The sequence below is a fragment of the Ambystoma mexicanum genome, chromosome 2p, assembly GCF_040938575.1.
Source record: "Ambystoma mexicanum isolate Mex_15411 chromosome 2p, UKY_AmexF1_1, whole genome shotgun sequence".
NCBI classification, from domain to species: Eukaryota; Metazoa; Chordata; class Amphibia; order Caudata; family Ambystomatidae; genus Ambystoma; species Ambystoma mexicanum.
The window spans coordinates 1028318965-1028339826 of record NC_090923.1 but is presented as its reverse complement, the minus strand read 5'-3'; positions in this window follow the sequence as shown (position 1 = coordinate 1028339826).

Sequence of the window (20862 nt, the reverse complement as noted above, 5' to 3'; positions counted from 1 at the left end):
AAATGACAGTTGGTGGCAGCTGAAGAAAGAGAAAAATTGTCCAGTGACAGACAAAGGACTGCCATTTGTTTCCAAAGACTATTTATGAATAAAAATGTACAGACTTTTATCTCTGAAGCAAGACTTTGTAAAAATGTTGCTGTTTAAAAGTGATTTTATGGGCTTTCATTGAAGACATGGTAGAATTAACTGACCCATTGGGAATAGAAATTGCAAAGAATCAGGGATTAAAAGGAAAGTATGTGATGCCAATACATATTTTTGCACCTATATCCCTTATGTTAATCCACACATGTTTATAAAGTTATGGAATTTTAGGCCGAATCGTTCCTTCTCAAAATGACCAAAAAGTAATAAAAGGGTGAAACAATGTCTCACAAACTGGAGGATTGAATGCTATGGCTGCATAAAATATGTAACCTGTTTATGTAATTTGTTTAGCTGTTTCCACTGTATAAGTGTGCCATATAGGGCAAAACTGGATTTTTGTTAAAATAATTGTGGGAGGTTTTGAACATTGTAAAACTCACATCATAAATCTGACATCATTCTCTTGAAATCCAACCAGCTGAGAGCGAGGCGGAGACTAGCACCACTGGCCAATCCAGTAGTTTAGAGGCGTGCTTAGCTAAACTTGCCCAGCCGTATACCTTGATGATGTCACTATGCATTATAAATAGGAGTCCCTGACAAGACTCCAGACACACACTCTTCCTGAAGTTCCTGCGCTGAGTTCCTGACCTGCTCCATCCAGATTCCAGACCCCACTGCAAAACCCAAGCATAGCTGATTCCTACTCCAGCAAAATTATTGATCCAGAAAAATCCACTCAAATCCCCAAATAACCGAAGGGGAAAGCTGTGGTACCTTTTGCATCCTGAAATCAGGTTGGCTTACTGCCCAGTAACTGCATGCCCACTGCAATACTGCCATCCAGCTGACCTTTAGTATCCGGTGACCAGAACGGCACAGCTGATTCTTTTGCCAGGTGTGCAGCCGTGTGGTGACCAGGACCTGTTGACGGTCCAAAAATCTCAAAAATAAAAGTGGACTGTGAGTATAATCTCTACCCCAAGAAACCCATAACCTATCATGGGCCTCATTACGAGTATGGACGTAGCCATGCCGCTTTTAGCCTATTTATCAGGCACTCCCAATAGAACTGCCTGATATACACTTTGAAGAATTGAAAAGGAAAATGATAAGATTCCTCTGGGAGGGGAAAAAACATTGAGTAGCCTATGGGCTGCTGGTACAACCCAAGGAGAAAGGGGGCGGGGGGCTGCCAGATATACTTACATACTACACGGCAGCCCCGTTTAGAGCTCTGGTCCCCCACCTGAGGGGAGATAAATGGAAAGAATGGGTGGACATCGAGAACCATTTAATCCGCCCAGTCATGCTTGGAGAATGGTCTGGGGAGTTAAGAGGGAAATGGTGGTACTAACAACCTGGCCTTCACCTGTGAGTCACATTTGGGCACCTCCCATAAGAGACCGGATCCCCGGACATGAGAGATTCCAAGACTGGTTCGAGTGTGGTGTGGAAAGAGTGGGACAGGTCCTGAAAAAAGATGTTTTTATAGAACTGAGTAGAACTGAGTAAGCTTGAAGATATACTGGGAGGGGTAAAGATCTCGATATTCAAATACTTGCAACTCAAGGGGGTGCTGATGTCCGAAGACTGGAAGAAGGACCTGCAGAGGGAAATGACACGTACAGAGAAGGTGTTGGATACAGGAAAAGAGACGAAAGGTCTCATCTCTGGATTATAGCAGGCCCTACTGGAAGCACAAGGGGGAGACATCGAGGTATACAGAAAGGAAATGGGAGAGAGGGAGATAAAAATTGAGGGTGATCAGTGGCAAAGGCTATGTGAGAGTCCCCATCGCACCTCAGTGGCCTGCCAATGTAAACTTCACAGGTTAAAACTCTTGTACAGATGGTAATGGGACCCGGCAAGACTATCACTGATGTATCCCGGAGCCGACCCTCACTGTTGGAGGAAATGTGGGTTAAGGGCGGACTACTGGCATATGTGGTGGGCCTGTGACAGGGTGCAGGGATATTGGAAGATAATTCTGGGCTGGAAAAGGAACCTAGATGGAGTCGATAGAAGGTTGGACCCTCTCCTGGTGCTATTTGGGGTAGAGGTGATAGAAGGGGACTTACTCAAGCTCCCGCATATGCCACAGTTCCTGTTACTGGCGGCCAGGGCCTGCATTGCAGGAGGTTGGAAAAGGGTGGAACTCCCCAGCGAAAAGCAATGGGCAGCCAAGGCCCTTGACATATACAGAATGGAACAGCTCACTAGACAGATGCATGGCCAAATGGCCAGACTCCCTCAAGGGAAACGATATGGGCTCCCTTCCTGGAAACATGCAACCTGGAGAGGCCCCAGCCGGGAGAACTTTAAGAGCCCCAAGAGACTTAGATGGAGGATTGAACCGTGATGGAGATTGCACCCAGAAGAGGTGTGGAGGAAAGTAGCACAATGGATGAAAGAGGGGAGAATGGGAAGAAAGTAGACATCGGTAGACCCCACGGCGGCTTGCGGAGTGCAAAGAAGAGGAAATGCCAGTGAATGTTGTGAACGGACACTAAACTAAAGAAGGGAGGTTGTGCAACAGGGCCCTGACGGCGGTAGGCTCCAGTGAACTCAACGCTAGTCATACCCAAAGGGCCAGTTTGCTTGAAGGGGGGGTGGGCAGGGATTTAGAATCAAGTCGGGTGGTTGGGTTGATTATGTTGTTCCTTCTCTCCCCTCCCCAACCTGTTCTTCTGGTGGGGGAAAGGGGCAGTACAATTTAAAAATTCTCTCATGGTATGAAGCGTAATCAGCAATATGCGTAACGGCAAATTACCAATAAAAACTAATTTGAAAAAAAATAAAGATGGACACTGGTTGAAGCTTGTTGCGGCACTCCATATGTCATTTAAACAGTGACATTTTTTATTTCTACTTTACACAGTTTTACATGCCATCTCCAGTTCCTCTGCATGGTAACAAAACATCTGGTGTCAGTTCCTGTTGGAGCTGAAAGCTGGGGCATTTATGACCCAGAGAGGCCTGGCTATCAAGTTATTTGAAGTACAGACCTGTCAGGGACATTTACAACTTCAGTCCCGCCCCCTTGAATGAGCCCATGCATCAGTCTTCAAAAGTGTGAGTCGCATCTTCATTTGAAGACCTAGCTGATGGTGAACTGTGATTATTTGGAGAGCAGACTGCTGCTCTGAATGAATTCAATGTGTTTATAAGTCATTTGTCTAGGACCTATGGCCGCTGGAAGCTGTAAAGGGGAAGCATTTGTTTTTATTACCCAAAACGTATCCTGAGAAACAACCAGGCAAAGTCATGAATCTTCATAGAATCTTCATAGTTGAGCATCAAAACCCAGTGTTGACTCTTTTCTCCACGGTAAGCATCTCCCATGTCCTGCAGCTTGTTGGGGGATGTTTTCACCTTTGCCTTCTAGTCCCGAAACTGGTGCTTGATTCAGAAATGCAGCCTTTCATTTTATTGTCCCTCTATTTCGATCACATTTCCACAAAAGTTGGACTTCCCAGAGCAACTCCTTATCCTCCGTTAAATTTCCTCATGAACATAGCAATAGAGGTCATACCAACCCAAACCCATACTCACGAGACCAGGAGGCAGGAAGAGACAATCCCTTTGAGCCCCATAAAAGTTGTTGCCCGTCAATGGCACTTTTGGCCCAGAGAATGCACTGAGGCCTATGGGCATGTTGCGCAAAATAAGAATTAAATACAATAAAAAAATAATTAAAAAAATAATTATACCAAGCCAGAAGGTCACTTATAGTAAGTCTGAGAGAACCTATGATGACGGAGTTCTGCCAGTTTCACACTGCAACATAGGCTACAGATGACCATCCTCTTTGGGCAAACTTGGATGCCCTTTTTAAGCTTGACAACACTCATATCATCCTTAGATACCAGCCAGACACAGATTTGAGCCTAGGGGAGAAATGTTCCCTGGGGCAAATCATGGAACAGCTTTGCAGCACTTGAGAAACCCGTCATTGCAGACACTCACTCACTCATCACCCAGCAGCAAACATGCAAGCCCCCTGGACTGAGCACCACACCTATACAATCCAGGAGGACTCCACCTTCCTCTTCATGTAAACATAGGTCATTCCACCCAACTTCAAAATGTTGGTGCAACTCTTCAAGCCCTGTCACCACCAGGAAGATGCTCATTAACGGAAGTAGTGCATTAAGTGTTTAGGATCAGGGTTACAGACTTTATCTGATAGACTCACAGGAAAGACTTAGGGCAATCATGATAAATTAGGCAATAACCTAATGGGGAGTAACCTAATAAGTGTGGAAATGTACAAGCAGGAAAAATAGATTGAAAGAGACAAACCCATTGAGAGAGAGAACGCTTTATGTCAATTGATGGCTATATCGCAGATGCTGGCAGAGTCTAGACTCAAGGGAAGGGAAGGGGCTAAAAGCCTGCTGTGGGCTGTATCTCAGATCCTGACCGGAGTCAAAGACCGAGAAATGGAGACTGTGGTGTAGGATGGCGACCAATAGTTGGTGGGTACGAAAAATGAAACCTTAAAACAACCCTAAGCAATGCTGAAGAAATAGTTGCATGAAGGCAATGTTGCCTTAGGGTGAGCAGAGAAGAGAGTAGCCATATTCCCCAATAGATTACCTGCAGAGAGACAGGAGCGGATATCTACTCAAATTAGCACTCTAGGCAATGGTGGGAGAAATATGTGCTTCTAGGTGAAATTAACAAGCAAACTGGGCACTATATCCCTTGGACTGAAAAGGTAAGAAGCGTGCTGGGGCACTATGTCCTTGAGACTGTGCATGATACAAGAAGCAAGCTCGGCACTATAACCCTGAGACTGAGTTAGATTATGGAATCCTGATAACCCAGGTGGTTGCTTAGCTGGGCCTTTAAATCACTTAGTGTTATGCACCCGGGCACTTTTAGTATAGGTGTCCATTTGAGTTGTAGTTAAACCCCTAAACTCTATAGGCGTTCATCCAAACTCAACATTGTTTTTGTTAATAAATGGTGTTAAACTTAATTTCTGACTCGTGTGCACCTTACTAAAAGCGGATGCATAGTTTGGGCATAATAATGGTGCTCGAGACATCACTTAGTTTTTTTTCCTATAGGTGTTCCTTAAGCACCACAGTTTGTTTTAGCTAATAAATCGTGCTCTACTCCAGATATTAAATGTACACCAAAATTAGTTTTGGCTAATAGGATATGCAATCTTTATATAAATTTTTTTGTAAAGAATTAACTTTTATCGAATTTTGTGTGGGGGAGCTGGATTGTGCGATAAATCATAATGGTCATCCACGAGGGCCTAGAGAGCCGTCCAAGATGGTGGCTCACTAGAGAGCTCCGTACAGTGCCCAGACATATCCTGAAATAGCAGTGCCATTGCGAGCCCTTTCACTCGTGGAAACAGCAGTATTTACAGTATGCCGTCCCACAGAAACCCCAGGAGTAGGCAGCAACCAGAAAATAAGCTACCAGCTCCCTCACCAAGGCGTGCGTGGCGCAGCGCAGCCCAACACTTCGGCGGCACCTGGGCAGCGGCTGGAGAGGCGGACAGAGCCCAGCAGCGACATCCCCTGTGGGTGGGTTGTGTGCCCGATTCGAGCCTCACGTCGGGAGCCATGCCGCACCAGAGCAGAGCAGTTTGTGTGCTGGGGACGCCGGACGCTGGAGGCGGAGGCAGTTCAGAGCCCGTTCCATGGTGTCTGGCGTGCCGTCACACGGCCCTCCATGCGCCCTGCCTCACAACCACGTTGGAGATCGGGGTGATCGACGGCGGTCCCTGTGAGCATCGGTGGCCCGCGGGTGGAGATAAGCGGCACCAGTCCATCAGGAGGGAGCTTGGACACCCCCACTGGCTTGACGGGCCTCATGGCGGTGAACCTCCGGTCTCTTGCCTGGCGCCTTCCCACCTGGAGGCGCGCTCCTGTGGCGGCCAGTACAGACAGTAACGTAAGGAGCCCGGCGGATCCCAGGTGAGCGAGGACCGCGAGAGGCACCCCGGCGGAGACCCGTCCCCTGGGGCCGCTGCGACCGCCCTCAGAGACAGCTGCAGCAGCCCACACCCCTCCCTTTCCATCGGGGGTGGCGGTCGCCATCTTCACTTTAAAGCACGAGCGGGGGGAATCTTCTGGCCTCCCGGGGGCCGTCCCATCTGGCTCTACAGGGTACCATCTGTGCCGTTTTGGGCACCCTCGGGGGCCGGGGTCTCGGCTAGTTGTTCCCTGAAACCTATGGTGCCCACCTGACCTGCTCCTGAGGCATTGGCAGTCCCCTCAGCACCCCAGAAGCAAGCTTCCCTCGAAAGGCGACTCTGGAGATACATCTACACGGCCTTGCAGGCCCAAGGCTGCTATCTCAGTGTGTTCCAGAAGTCCTCACTATAGCGGCACATGTCGCGCCCTCGGGTGAACCCACCTCCCTACCTGGATACGGCGCCTCACAAGTGGGGTGGTTGTAATTCAATTTAAGACCAGCGCCGAGGCCCCCTTTTTAAGTCCAGAGCTGGTCCCGTTTCAACAACTAATGAGATTACTCCAGCTTTAAGGACACAACGTAGAGGACACGGTGGGTTCTGGACCCTGCTGAAGGTCCACTGCCCCGACGGAGGGGACTCCTACCCAGAATTTTGCGGCAGCCACATCTCACAACTCCAGCACTATTACGGCAGGACCGACACAGCCTCTGGGACTTGGGGGCATCCTACATCAACACCATCCGGAGTCTTAACACACTGTGGTGAAGCCCTCATCATATCTACGCTACACCCACCTCCCGTTTCTGAGCCATGGCAAAGCGGTGCCTGGTTGTGGGCCAGCGGCGGAGACAGAGTCCGTGACGAAGCTACTCCCGTTGGGGTAATCGCCTCCGGCAAGCAACCCGTGGTCTCACCAGACCCCGCGGCATACCTGGAGCCTCAACTCCCCACCGGCCGCTAGTGTAAGTGGCCGTACTCCAGCAAAATGAAATGGGCAAAACTGATAAAGGTCAACGTAAGCTACTCTTTGAAGTCGGGACCACTCCCAAAACACCAAAACAAAAACAGCCGACAATGGCTCAGCCCTCCACCACAGACCTAGAAGAAGACCTCATGCCCCCCCCGCCAATTATTATTCACGAGATCCTTCTCGAGCTTAAAGCTGGCATTGGCAATCTTGATGTCAAAATGGATGCACTCTCGTCTAAAGTTGATCTATTGCAGCACAGACTGGACAAGCATGCCACCCGCCTTGACTCGGTAGAACAAAGAGTATCTGATTTAGATGACAACACCTCTGCACTGACTACCAGAGTCACGTTGCTGGAGCGGCAAGTGAAGGAAGTGGTTGCGTAAAACGAAGAACTTGAAGGGCGTGCCCGCCGAAGCAATATACGGCTGGTGGGGATAAGAGAGCAACAGGCTCCGGCGAAAATGGAGGACTTTGTTGAACAACTATGCAAAGATCTCTTTGGGGCAACGGCATTCTCCCCGCTCTTTGTGGTGGAGAGGGCACACCGGATCCCGCCCAATTGCCCAGTCCAGGTGCTCCACCGCGCTCCATTATTACAAAACTTTTTCCGTGACCGGGATGCCATTCTCAAGCTAGCACGGGAAAAAGGTGACTTGCAATATGAGGGTGATAATATCCAGTTCTTTCCCGATTTCTCACCCTAGGTCCAGGTGTCGAGAAGAGCTTTCACTGGTGTAAAACGCCACCTACAAGAGGGACATATCCAATATTCGATGCTGTTTCCAGCACAGTTCTTCACCTCCCCTGAGGACGCTAGCGCTTTCCTAGATGAGATCAGCTGCCAGCCCCTGCAAAACAAGCCAGACCCGCGTTGGAGAGAGCGCGGCAGAGCAGACCCCCCGTGAGGTGACTCAGGGAGGATGCTGCGCATTCAGCTGTGTGCAGCGGGGGGAGATACAGCCGGGCACTATTGAAGCTTTTATCATTGGGCTTTGTTCTTGGGAGGCACTAGTGCCCCAGGTTCAGCACTGTTCGTTATTTGGTTAACTTGGGGGGGGTTCCATTACAGGTATGTTGGGGGTTACCCGTCGGGGGGATCAAGAAGGGGAAGAGTTCTGAGTTCTAGAAGTTGCACCTACGGCGGACCCGGCCATGTCACCAGGCCTCTACCCAAGTCCAATGGACCGCAGTGCTCACGCACGTCGTCACAAGTCAGCGTAAATATCACCCCCACAAAAGTCTGCTCCACCATAGTGGACCATTCAACATAATCACGTGGAACATCACAGGGGCCAGCAACCCAACCAAGTTGCGGAGGATTCCCCTCTTTCTAAAACGGCACAAAGAGGACATTGCCCTCATCTAGGAGACCCACCTGACTCAAGCTACAGAAAATCGGTGGGCCACTACCGGGGGATGCCACCGGTGTTATGCATCTTACTCTTCATACGCCAGAGGGGTTGTGATTTTGACCAGCAAGAACATCAACTTCAAGCTGGTGGAAGTAGCCAGAGACGCAGAGGGCATGAATCTGCTGGTGAATGGGATCCTAGCGGGGGTGCACCTGGTCCTGGTGAACTCCTACGGCCCAAACGTGGACAACGCCAATTCTTTTGACTGGGTAATGCAACGACTCGCGAGACATCTCTGGCGCCACGGTTATCTGGGGAGGCGATCTTAACACTGTTTTAGACCCTGGGTGTGACAGGTCAAGCACAGATTCCAAGTCAAATATGAGAGCGAGTTCTCAAGTCTGTGAAATATGCGACACATACAACATAACTGATATATTGCGGCGCTCCCATCCATCATCCTGTGAATTTACATTTCACTCAAGGGTACATGGGACCAGCTCGCGCCTTGACTACCTCTTGGTGTCCAGAAACAGTGCATTGCACTGGGGCGAGTGCTCAATCTTACCACATACCATTTCGGATCACTCTCCAGTCTTGTTGGTCACCGACCCGGCAAATCAGCAAGTTCGAGGCTACTCATGGAGCTTTAAATCTGAGGCACTCCAGGACACAGTGTTCGTACAAGAACTTCACAAGGAGATCAAATTGTTCCTCGACTTGAACCAGGACACAGCCCCCGCTTTCGGAACCCCCTGGGAAACCTTGAAATGCTACACGAGAGGGGTCTGCATCGGCAAAAAATGCGGGGTGCTGAAAACGATACGCAATGACCTCTGCAAAAGTGAGACTCGCTTAAAAGACCTGGAAAACTCCTATGAATCAACTGCCGACCAGGCCACGCTCAGTCTTATAAGAGCTGAACTGGATAAATTCAGGTTTAATGCAGAACGAGAGGCTTGTTACCTTGCGAGAAACCACCTGATACGTCAATATGGCGAGGGACAAAAACCTGGAGGCCTGCTAGCAGGATGCTAGCAGCACATAAGAGACCCCCCGCCATTGAGTGCATCCGAGACCGGCAGGGAAAACAGGTGTATTCTGAAGAAGAGATTGTTGCAACCTTCCATGATTACTACCAAGAACTTTACAGTTCTAAATCCACAAGCTACTTTACTGGCTATCTGATGAAATGCGGGCACACCTCGACAAACAGCTTACAGCAGGGGAGGTACTGGGAGCCATAACGGAACTGCCAGGATCCAAGGCACCTGGTCCAGGTGGCCTAACAGGGGAATTTTATAAAGCCATGGGTCCTATGCTGGCCCCTCTCCTGTTGGCATTGTTCGAGGAAGCTGAAGAAATCGGGCGCCTACCCCCGACACTGAGGGAAGAAAACCTGATCTTACTACATGAGGTCAACAAACCTCCTGATGAGTGCAGCTCATATAGACCCATATCACTGATCAACTTGGACAATAAAATCCTTGCCAAGATTTTGACCAATAGGCTCCTTCCCCTAATGCCCGGACTGGTACTGGCCGACCAAGCAGGGTTCGTACCCGGAAGGAATACCACATTTGGCATCCGTCAGATGTTCGGCATCATAGAGGCGCTAGACCAAGCCACTCAAGCCATAGCCGTTCTTCTTGATGCTGAAAAAGCGTTCGACTCTGTCGAATGGCCTTATCTATTCGCTCTACTCCGCAAAATGGGCTTGGGGTCGCACTTCCTCAGACTAGTCTCGCTGCTATACAACCAGCCTGAGACGGTCATTTCCATAGTACCCACAAAATCCACTCCCATTGAACTTAAACGAGGCACCAGACAGGGTTGCTCATATCGGCATTGTTGTTCGCTTTGGCCATGGAACCCCGAGCTGCTAATCTGAGATCCAAATTCATGAACAAAGGTCTATCTATTGGTCTGCATAAACTGATCCTGTCCCTCTACACCGACGACGTGGCCCTCTTTCTTAGTGACCCATCCGATAATATGAACCCAGTGATGAGAGAAGTTCTTAAATTCGGCACATTCTCAGGGCTAAAAATCAATAACAGCAAATCAATAATTTTCCCCTTGACATCAAGCGCAGAGGCGTTCACTGACGACTTCAACTTTCGATGGGAGCAATCCGGGGTCCGGTACCTCGGGATAATGTTGTCCAGAAACCGCAACAAAGTCATCAGTGATAACTATGGCAGAACCATGGCCCAACTCACTCAGAAGGTAACGCGTTGGAAACACCTACCCTTGACACTCTGGGGAAGAGCCTCGATTGTCAAAATGATCATCCTCCCCAAACTTCTATACCTTTTTACAAATATACCACTATTGTTACCACAAAGGTTTTTCCAGCAATTGAAGAGTCTCATATTGGACTTAATCTGGGCAGGTAAACCCACCAGAGCCGCACACTCCACCCTGATTCAACCCACAATGAAAGGTGGCCTCTCTCTCTCCCTGACATGGACTCCCTGACATGGAATGCTATAACTGGGCTGCGCAGGCTCAGTTTTTGAGTCACTGGTACACGACTCAATCTGTTCGCCCACATGTTCAAATTGAAAGGGCCCTGGTCATCCCCTACCTTCTGAGAGTAGCAATTTTGGGTGAATTAACGGTTCCAATGAACACCCTAAACGTGGTACTGATCACGTATGAGGTTTGGAAGAAGATGGCACGCAAGCATAATATTGCGGAAAGGTACTCACCTCTACTCCCTGCAAAATTCATACCCGGAATCCCACTCACAACAGAGAATGTGTACCTCCAACTAATTGTCACAATCGACGATTGGTTTACTGAAGACACCTTTATGTCCCTGCAACAAGCAAAAGAACGCGGCACAATCGCCTCCTTGGACACGTTTGTTTACTTCTGGTTCAGGCACATCCTCAGCTCACGGTTCTCCTCTTTCCCAAGGCGGCCAACCACCTGGAAACTGCTACACGATACAATCCTGGCTCGTGGGGAGGGCAAACTCATCTCGGTCATCTATAAAGAATTACTTGCAACAACACCACCCCCCTAACTCCTAAATCCAGGTGGTAAACGACCCTAGCAGATGCCATAAGCGACAAAGACTGGCTCTACATACAAAAACAAACGCAAAAAGTTGCCCTCAACTCGAGATTCAAACTGGTCCACTTCCATTTTCTCCATCAGACTTACCTTACACCGAGCAAACTACATCGGCACCACGAAACTGTAACCCCAGCCTGTGAGATATGCAACACCACCCTGGCAACCTTCTTTCACTTGGCCTGGGAGTGTCCTCCTGTCAGCCATTACTGGGATGAGATTCTGACCACGACTTCAGAGGTTGTAGGGTAACAGATCCCGAAGTGTGACTTAGTAACTATGCTGGGATGTACACGTAATCTACCTTCCACAATAAGGAAACTTACGTACCTGCTGCTGGTGCTGGCACGACGCCGAGTTGCGATGTCCTGGGGCAGAGGCCCGCCGCCATCATGGAGACAATGGCTTCAGGATGTGACTCACTGCCATGATGTTGAAACAAAATTCATTAAAACCCTGCCACTCCATGCACACCCCCCAGACATTTGTTCCCATATGTCAACTACTTGCTGACCCAGGTGGACAAGAGGAGGTAGGCCGGGTCTAGACCAGTGACTATATGAGCAGGGTCGGTCCTCGAAGCTCCTTAACTACCAACTAGAAGCGTCTGGGGCATAGATAAAGACAGTTGCGTTGCACTGGGTTTTGATGGGTGGAGGTGGGGTGGCGGGTCGGGGTAAGTCGATTTTGTATGATGTACCTTCTTCCGTGGTTCTTTATGTTTCTTTGGTTAACCTTGTTAATTTTTGTGGTAAAAGAATAAAAAATAAAGTTAAAAAAAATAATAATGGTCATCCATGTCCATGTCCAGGCTAAGCAGGCATGATATGTGATATTAGTGGCTAGAGAGGCATTTTGTTGTAGCTAGTCTTGTCATTACTTAGTTTGGCTTGACTTTTTTTTAACTGCGCATTTCTGATAAAGCAGACTTGCTATGTGTAATTACCTGGCTAGACTGGCATATGGGTGCTGCCAGTCAAGCCGTTTCTTACTGCGGCATTGTATATTTTTCTGGCCATCTGTGATAAAATAACCATGATAAGTGTCATTGCTTCAACTGGCATTTTGTTGCAACCAGTCTTGGAATGTCTAAATGTGGCCTAGCATGCTTTACTGTAATATGTTATTACATGTCTACACTGGTCTACATTGTGCAGCCAGTTGGACATGTTTTCAATGTGGCATGGCATTTTATCAGCAAGCAGTAATGTTCCTGTGCACTGTTGGTGCCTTGCATGTATTGGATTTTTGGAATGGTGTTACCCTACAAAACAATTGCAAACACACTGGCTTTTTAGCCAATTTTTCTCTGAAAGTGTGCTGTATATTGAATTAAAACATATCTTTCTCCTAGTGCAGTGTGAGGTAAACCCCTGCAGCAGCACGTTCGTGCGTATTGTGCAAGCGTGGTAATCTAGGCCGGGCCAGAGTGTGGCGCGACCTGTGATTTGTTGCCGAGTTGGGGGGAGGGGCGCCTCAGCCTGGCTCGAAGGGGGACCCCCAAATTTTGTGTTACGCCACTGGTTTTCTCCGGTGTGACTTTGGCGTTCAGAACATGTTTGTTTGCATATAGTACCTTGAGACCGGCCTCCCTACCCCTCTATAAATAGCCTGAAAAGCACTGCATTTATATGCCTTACCTAGCACCACACAATAAACCAATCACGGCTCCGTTTAACGTTCTCAGATGCAAATGACAGATTAGGAACAAAATTCCACAGAATGTTGATGACCACAGAATGTCGGTAATAGTGCGCAACAAAGGGCGGTTTACATGCGCGTGTCTAATGCTCTACACGCAGCACGTTTGCCCGCATGGAAAGCCGTGGTCTTTACACTATTTAAAGAACGGGTTTGTACACGTCACAAGAGATTAAAGTGTAGTTTTAACCTCTGCAGAGGGCACAGCGTCGTAGGTGGCGGCAGAGTGTCCCCTGTCTACACCAGCAGTTTAAAAGGTTTGCATAAGGCAGCAAAGTGGGACACAGGAGTTTTCGAGAAAGCCTGTCGGAATTACAGGGAAGCAGAAACAAGCATTACATTTGGCTTTTGTATGTTAAACAGGTTTTCGGGGTCGATTCAAATGCACCCAGGGAGATGTAAGTTGGGGAGGGGACGATAAAAATGAGGGAGAGCAGACAGGGGTGAAGTGGGGATTTTTAGATGCTACTGATACGTGGAGATTTTGTAACAGGCTGGTACCGTTGAAAGGCTGTGCTGGGTGTAGATGCATTGACATGCCAGGTGGCATGATGAGCTGAGGGAGTATCGTACATGATTTATTAATAATAATAATAATTAGGCTTTTATATAGCGCTACAAACCCTCAGGGATCTGAGCGCTGCTTATTATTACCCACGGTGTGTGGTGCTCATTTATCGACCTCGGAAGGATGAAAGGCTGAGTTTGGCCCTGCCGGGATTCGAACCTGTGTTAGCAGGCTCTGCACGGATGTCAAAGCGAGCACTCTACTCGCTGTGCCACTTGACCGGCTATGTTAGTACCCCTCAGACGCAGTATAGTTTAGGCAGGATTAGTCTCAATGAAGGGGTGTCTGCCTCAACGCTTTTTCCTGATTTAGATCATTTTTCTTGTGTAGAAGCATCACCATTAAGGCTGAAAATGTGCAACGTTGTCCCCTGCTAGGCCTCCCCTAGTGGAGAGTGGGTGCTCATCTGCAAAGGCCTGCCTGGTGGGTGGGGGATGTCTGTAACCCATTAAGCCGTGCTCATTAAGGGGGCATGGCCTACGGGGGTGAGGGGCAGGGGAAGCCCTCCCTAGGCCACACCCCTTGATGTGCCCCAACTCGTTTTCATTGGCCATGTATACTGTCCTGCTGTTATATCTCTGGTGCCTGTTAAAACCTTATAGGTCTGAGGCAAAGCCGTTGCCTGTCAAGTGTGCTAGACTCAGCCTTTCCTACTTCTGAGGGTGCTACACTGTGCACCACAGCAGTGTGTAATATGAATTAGCACATGGTGATTGTTGTTGACCTCCTCTCAGCCAATCAGAATGTCCAGATTACAGTCATTAACTACTGCTACTGACTGTGTTCTGAACATTCTGTCTTCAAGAGCAGACACGGAAACAATATTGCAATTGCCAGGCAAGATTTCTTTCAACCAGACACTTCCACTCTGGGAGGACCGTTTTTCCTCTGCAACATCCTATTTAACACAACAAAGACAAAGCAAAAACATGGGTAAACCTTTTCACCCTCTTATAGAGAAACTTTTTACTAATTTACAACATCTAATACGTGCTCATGTCAAACCCACTCTAGTTTAACCAAGCACCAATTAAAAAGCTGAACTCATGAAGAAAGCCTTGTTTTTTTAAACACTACAAAATGAAAACACATTTAATCTGCTACAATAGATTGTCTATTGACTTCACTCATTATTAAAGTAACGTTTTTTCACCAACAAAACATGTAGTGCTATTAACAATATGTGCCAATAGCCTAATAGACCTCAGGAGGTTAAGTTACAGCTTGGGATAATCATTATTCCCCAACGGGTCGTTATCCCGCGATAATGACCCCTCCTTCAGTCTATCATATCAGGACCAGATCATGACAGGCCGTAAACCTTGAAGACCAAGGCTGTTAGAGATAGTGCAGCGCCAGTAACACTGCACTTGACAAAGAGCCCAGAGAGGGCTGCAGGTGGCGAAGACAGACCAGGAGTCGGCACCGTTTCACCAGCATGGATCCTCGCCTCCCTTCTTCCCAGAGCAGTGGAAGCCCTCCCTCTCTGTGTGGCTGAGACACCTAGTATGCTCACTCCCATAGGCACTGAGTACATGGGGCAGTTGACCATCTACTCTTTGAACCACAGGGGCTGGAGTGTCATTTTGGCCCCATGGATTATTTGTGTGGGAGCGACCAAAAACGAAAACAAAACAAAAAAAGTCTGAGTGGTCTGCACTTTTACAAAATGAGGAGATATGGAGTGGGCACCACCGTGTATATAATACAGTTGTTATTATTTCATACGATAGTCCATGAAAACTTAGAGGCGACCTTCAGAGACCCCATGTACACTACATCGGTATAAGAAACCTGAAGCAAAAAAGATGTCTGGTAAAATAGTCATCAGAGCTAAGGTCACCAAGGGTGTAGTAAATACTACTGCATAATTAAACAATTTCCCAATTATTACACATGCAACATTATTTGATCGAGATAATAGCACATTTTTGTGAGTCAAGAAAACATTTTTTTTCCCTTTTTTATTGTTCAATTTTCATTTTGGTCGTGCAGTAGGAATCTTTCTAAAAAGAATGTGTACAATATTGTGATTTTAGAGTCTGCCATAAAGAAGGACAGTTTGTCCGAAATGCATCGGATCGGCATTGGCCACTGCACGACCAAAATGACAGGTTGTTGTTTGTGTTGATAATTGATGATAATAAAGGCAGAATGTTCAGATTTTAAGACGACCATAAGGTTTTCAACCATCACTGGGTTGTGATTTAAATGAGTTTTTTAAATGTGAACTTTAAGGTACAAATACCAGCATGCGAGGCTGTGCGAGCCCTCTGGCACCCGACCGGCTTATGCCGGATCCGTGCCACTATGGCTGCCTTGCCCCTGCCAGAACCATACATATTAGCCCCTATGTTAAACAGATCTTTCACTAACACCCTGAGTGAATTTGCAGTAACAACTTTAGTAGCTGGAGATAGAAGAGAACAGTACAGATTGCACTGTATTTCTAGGTTTAACCACAAGGTGGACCGCTACCGGGACAAATGTGATGTCCGCTGCTCTGCGAGAAAAATACCAGAGAGAATAAAGCATAATGGAGGAGTGATTGATGACATATGAACTACCATGTGTGCGCAGAGTTGGGATGGGTTAAAAAACTGAGTATTAACAGTGTGCAGAAACAGTTACCTGGGTAATTTTTTGGGGGGTTAGATGGTGTTGAGGGAATCGGGGGCCGCTCCGGGCCCTGGAATACAGATTAAGGTGAATTTATTTAAGCCCTTTAACGATAAATAGGGAACGCTGCAGGTATGGGTTTACTTTACTTTCTTTAATATATTTATATAGCGCACAATGGACCCGAAGGCATGATGCCGCTAACAACAGAGAACACAGGGACAGTGAAGCAATTGACAGAAGGAGCCCGAGGTGTACCTTAGTTAGATCACAAGAATTTAGATAAACAGCCTTGTGTCTAATCTCCTAGGGTTTCAGCAACAATCCGGGGAGATTAGACACAAGAGGGAGACTGGGTTCCTGGTACTGTGAGCAATTTGTAACCGGCTGATGTGTCACTTTTCAATAGGAAGAAAATCACCATTGTTATATAAAACAAACAGCAGAGGAGTTAGCCTGTGTAAAACCAGGAAGGCTATACAGGTGAGAGATCACCATTTGTAATTCATGTAATTTATGGGGAAAACATCTGACTGACTCGGATGTTTTTTGTTGGAAGGGCTATATATGTTTTTATGTTATGTTGGATTTCAGATTGACAATCAAGAGTGATGTGTTCACGATGTAAAGGTTAGTGTACATGATTTATGATATATTTTCAGGACGTTTGTACAGACCATGAGTGACTATTATTGAGTAATTGTATATATATATCTTCTAGGTTATTTAATTGAATACAAGATTAGAACAACACTGTACAGGCCCTAAAGACGAATACTTTATCAGAAACGCATTGGCATTAATTTCCGCAGCAGTCTAACTGAGACTTACCGCGACTAATGAGAAAACTGTTCAGTGTTTGTTGATTATATATTAGGAGTAAATCCAGTGCCGCTTGGAAAACACTGGGGATACAGAGTTGGGGAGTGTTATGATTTTCTTATGAAAGAAAATTACAATTGTTATCTCTATACCTTTTGAGTTTATTTAGAATTTTGTTTGGAGTACACACTACCGCATTTAATAGATGGTATCATTTATATGTAAGTAAAAATATTTTTGAACATTGTTTTGTGTTGTTCATATACAGTAGATTGACTGGTTGGTTTGCAAAGCATTTATAATGTTATGAATTGAACTAGGGGTACCATCCCCATGGGAGTGCACTTGGGTCACCTACTGGCGACAGTGGGTTCAAATATTTTGCAAGCCAGGAAGGTGACCCACCTACAATGCAGTACCAGGGGAGTTCTGAAAGTTGGCCTTACAGACAGAACACAACAACTGGCAACAAAGGCATGATGGTTGGGTCAGATGAGAAAACATCCCCTTTCATAGTGCCTCCAAAACCCCAGCAAGCAACTAAGTCAGGATCAAATCAATGCCCATGGAAGAATTTGATGTCCAAGGGCGCCGTCTGCTTTGGGCCCCAAATGGTCCATGTGGACAGAAATAATAGAACTATACTTTGATACCACACAGGATTATGCAGCATATCGGAGGAAAACACCTGTGCTTCTATTTTATACAGGCCCAGGAGTGCATAAGATATTTAAAACACTAAACCCTGCTGATGAATCAAATAAGGAAGCCAAAAGGGTCTTGACTGGCTACTTCCAAGCCAAAGTGGATTTTGAGTGTTTTCAACTGAGGCAAGCCAGACAAGTGCCTCTGGGACCAATAGATGCTTTCCACGTCTGTCTCCAACGGTTAGCCTTGATGTGCACGCTGCTAGATGAGACTGATGAAGTGAGGGCCCAGATGATACAAGGGTGCCTCATCAACAAGCTGCATTGTCAAATACTAAGGGCGAAGAGTGCGGGAGTGTTTCGTGTTTAAGTGGATTTGTGCAGCTTGAACGTTATTTTGACCGGATCTGCAGTCCCCTTTCTACCTCCAGCAGTCTGCGGCTCTCTAACTTCAAAGGGTTAAAACCCTTCAGTGACAGAAAGTGTAGCGAAGAGTGCGGTAGTGTTTTGTGTTTGGTGGAGAGTCAGGGGCTCGCCCCCCCCCCCACCTCGCCAGTATGGTGTTGCTGCAATAACATTTTCCAGTGGCGAGGTACCTGAACACCTTCGGATAAAATGAGAAAGCAGGACTTGTAAGTACCGAAATGTGTCACTGTTCAAATTAGATTGCATGCATTGAAACGTTTGCCGTGAGGCACAAAGTGCACTCTCCATACGTGTCGTGACCTGGCGGAGGTATGTGGCGCAGCTTGACATTCTACCCTCCAGAGACAGTATTGGTCAAAATTGTTTTTATTCGGTTTTCAAAAGATTTTTAAAAAGACTTTAATAGACAACTACTTTTGAAGCCTGATGCGCCTGATTCATTATGAAACTAAAACAGATGAAGAGATCTGGGCTTCGCAGTGAGACTTTATTGAAGGGTAAACGGGCCCGTAGCCCTGTATATGCCACAAAAATATCTGTGATTGCCCAAGAAGAAAAAAGGGTAAAAAGGAAAATAATGCAGATCTTCAGAAACCAATGACACAGCAAACAAGGATACTCAGATTTTTCTCGGGTGTTGGAAAGGTAAATAAAGAACCCTCCATTCATATGGAACAAGGAAAAGTGTGACCACAACAGCAGGCGCAAGCTCCTGTCATGACCACTGTGAGGGGGCACAAGTTGTGCCACAAGCAGGCTCCCACCAGAACCCTGAGGGACTTAAAACCACTGCAAAAGGGCTCCTGGAGCCAGTCCTGGCACCTTTGGCACCAGGCTCATATGTAGGAAAGAAGGGCTGTTCAACCTAGGTCCCATTTATGTACATGGGCCTTTAAATCCAACATGGAAGCACCCACACAGTCTAGTTCTAAGAACCAAGCCATGCGGTCTAGTGTTTTGGGTTTGCAGGCCTGGAACTACTTTCCCTCGTACTATTTTACCTGGGCTATCTAAACCACACCCTGACTGCAGAACACACTTCGAGTTATTCTGCAACCCGCAGCGTCACGCTCACCATGTCCAGCTCCTGGTCTTTAGCATCTTCCTGTAATCCTGCAAGAACAAGATTATTCTGTCTAACATGAGAAAACACCATCCAGCACTCAGCATCTCAAATGGGCTGCATTCTGTGGAAACCGAGAGAAGAAGAAACCACTCACCTGTGAGTACTAGCTTAAGGGCTTCCGGCGAACCGCTACCACAGCTGCTGTTCGAACATTGCGACCTGCAATAACGAGAAAGGGAAAAACAATATTAGAATGCGCGCTTCCAAAACATCGAATTCCATCAGTCTTACCTGAATTCTATTGCGCTACACCACGCTTCCATCCGGAGCACCACACCAACATCTACGAAGCAAAAGAGACATATTCAGGTTCGCTTTCAATATTAAACAACCGCACAGCACTGTACTTACCTTAACAGATTCCGGGGGCACTGTTTTTCATCGCCCTCACATCCACTCTCAGCACCACAGCGGCCTGTGAGGAGAAGAAGAAAACACAGGTTAGCTTTAAAAGACAATAAATGCGCTGCGCTTCACGCTTTCTCTTACCGAGAAAACATGCCTCTCCATCCGGCACACCAGCATCAAGATCTTCGCACCTGAAAAGAAAGAGATAAATGCATTCATGAATTCCCACCATAAACAGAACAAAGACTTACAATTAACAAACCTATCTGCCTACCAGCAGATTTGGGGTCACAGAAGGCCTGGGCCCAAGGAAGGCGTACTGCACCAGTGAAGTAACTCGGGCAATTTACCAACAAACGTCAAGCACCCCTGCACAAGAAACGCAGGACGGATAGCTCACCCTACAAATAACTAAGGTGAGAAAAGAACCAAGTGGGAAGGAAATTGGTCAGAGGGAGGTGGGAGATTCACCCATTAGAGAGTTATCACAAATCCTCCCTTCTGTAATTGCAGATTCATTATTCAGCACTGGGCAACTACGCATCCAGGGTTCCAGATCTCAGAGCCTCCCAGACGCCCCCGGGATATCAGGTGAGCGTAACAGAACTCGAAGCCTTTAAACCTTATCCACCTTGGCGTCATGGAGACATCTGAAACTGATTACTTAGCCCAGCTTTTGGGACAATTACGCACCAAGGTACACGCAGCCTTGCAGGAAACCAATGCCTTCAGACGAGAGTTAATAGTCACAAAAGACTGTACTGATGAACTAAGCAAACAGCTACGACAAACACAGGCGGGGCAGGCTCCATCCATCACTACACCATCATCAGTCAATCCAGTTCAGATAACGTTGCCGGGAGCAGTGCCCCTGGCACCACCAGAACGGGGCAGAAGTTGTGCCACAAGCAGGCTCCCACCAGAACCCTGAGGGCCTTATAACCCCTGCAAGTGGGCTCTTGGAGCCAGTCCTGGCGCCTTTGGCACCAGGCTCTTATGTAGGAAGGAAGGGCTGTTCAACCTAGGTTCCATTTATGTACATGGGCCTTTAAATCCAACATGGAAGCACCCACACAGTCTAGTTCTAAGAACCAAGCCATGCGGTCTAGTGTTTTGGGTGTGGCAGGCCTGGAACTACTTTCCCTGGTCTACTTTACCT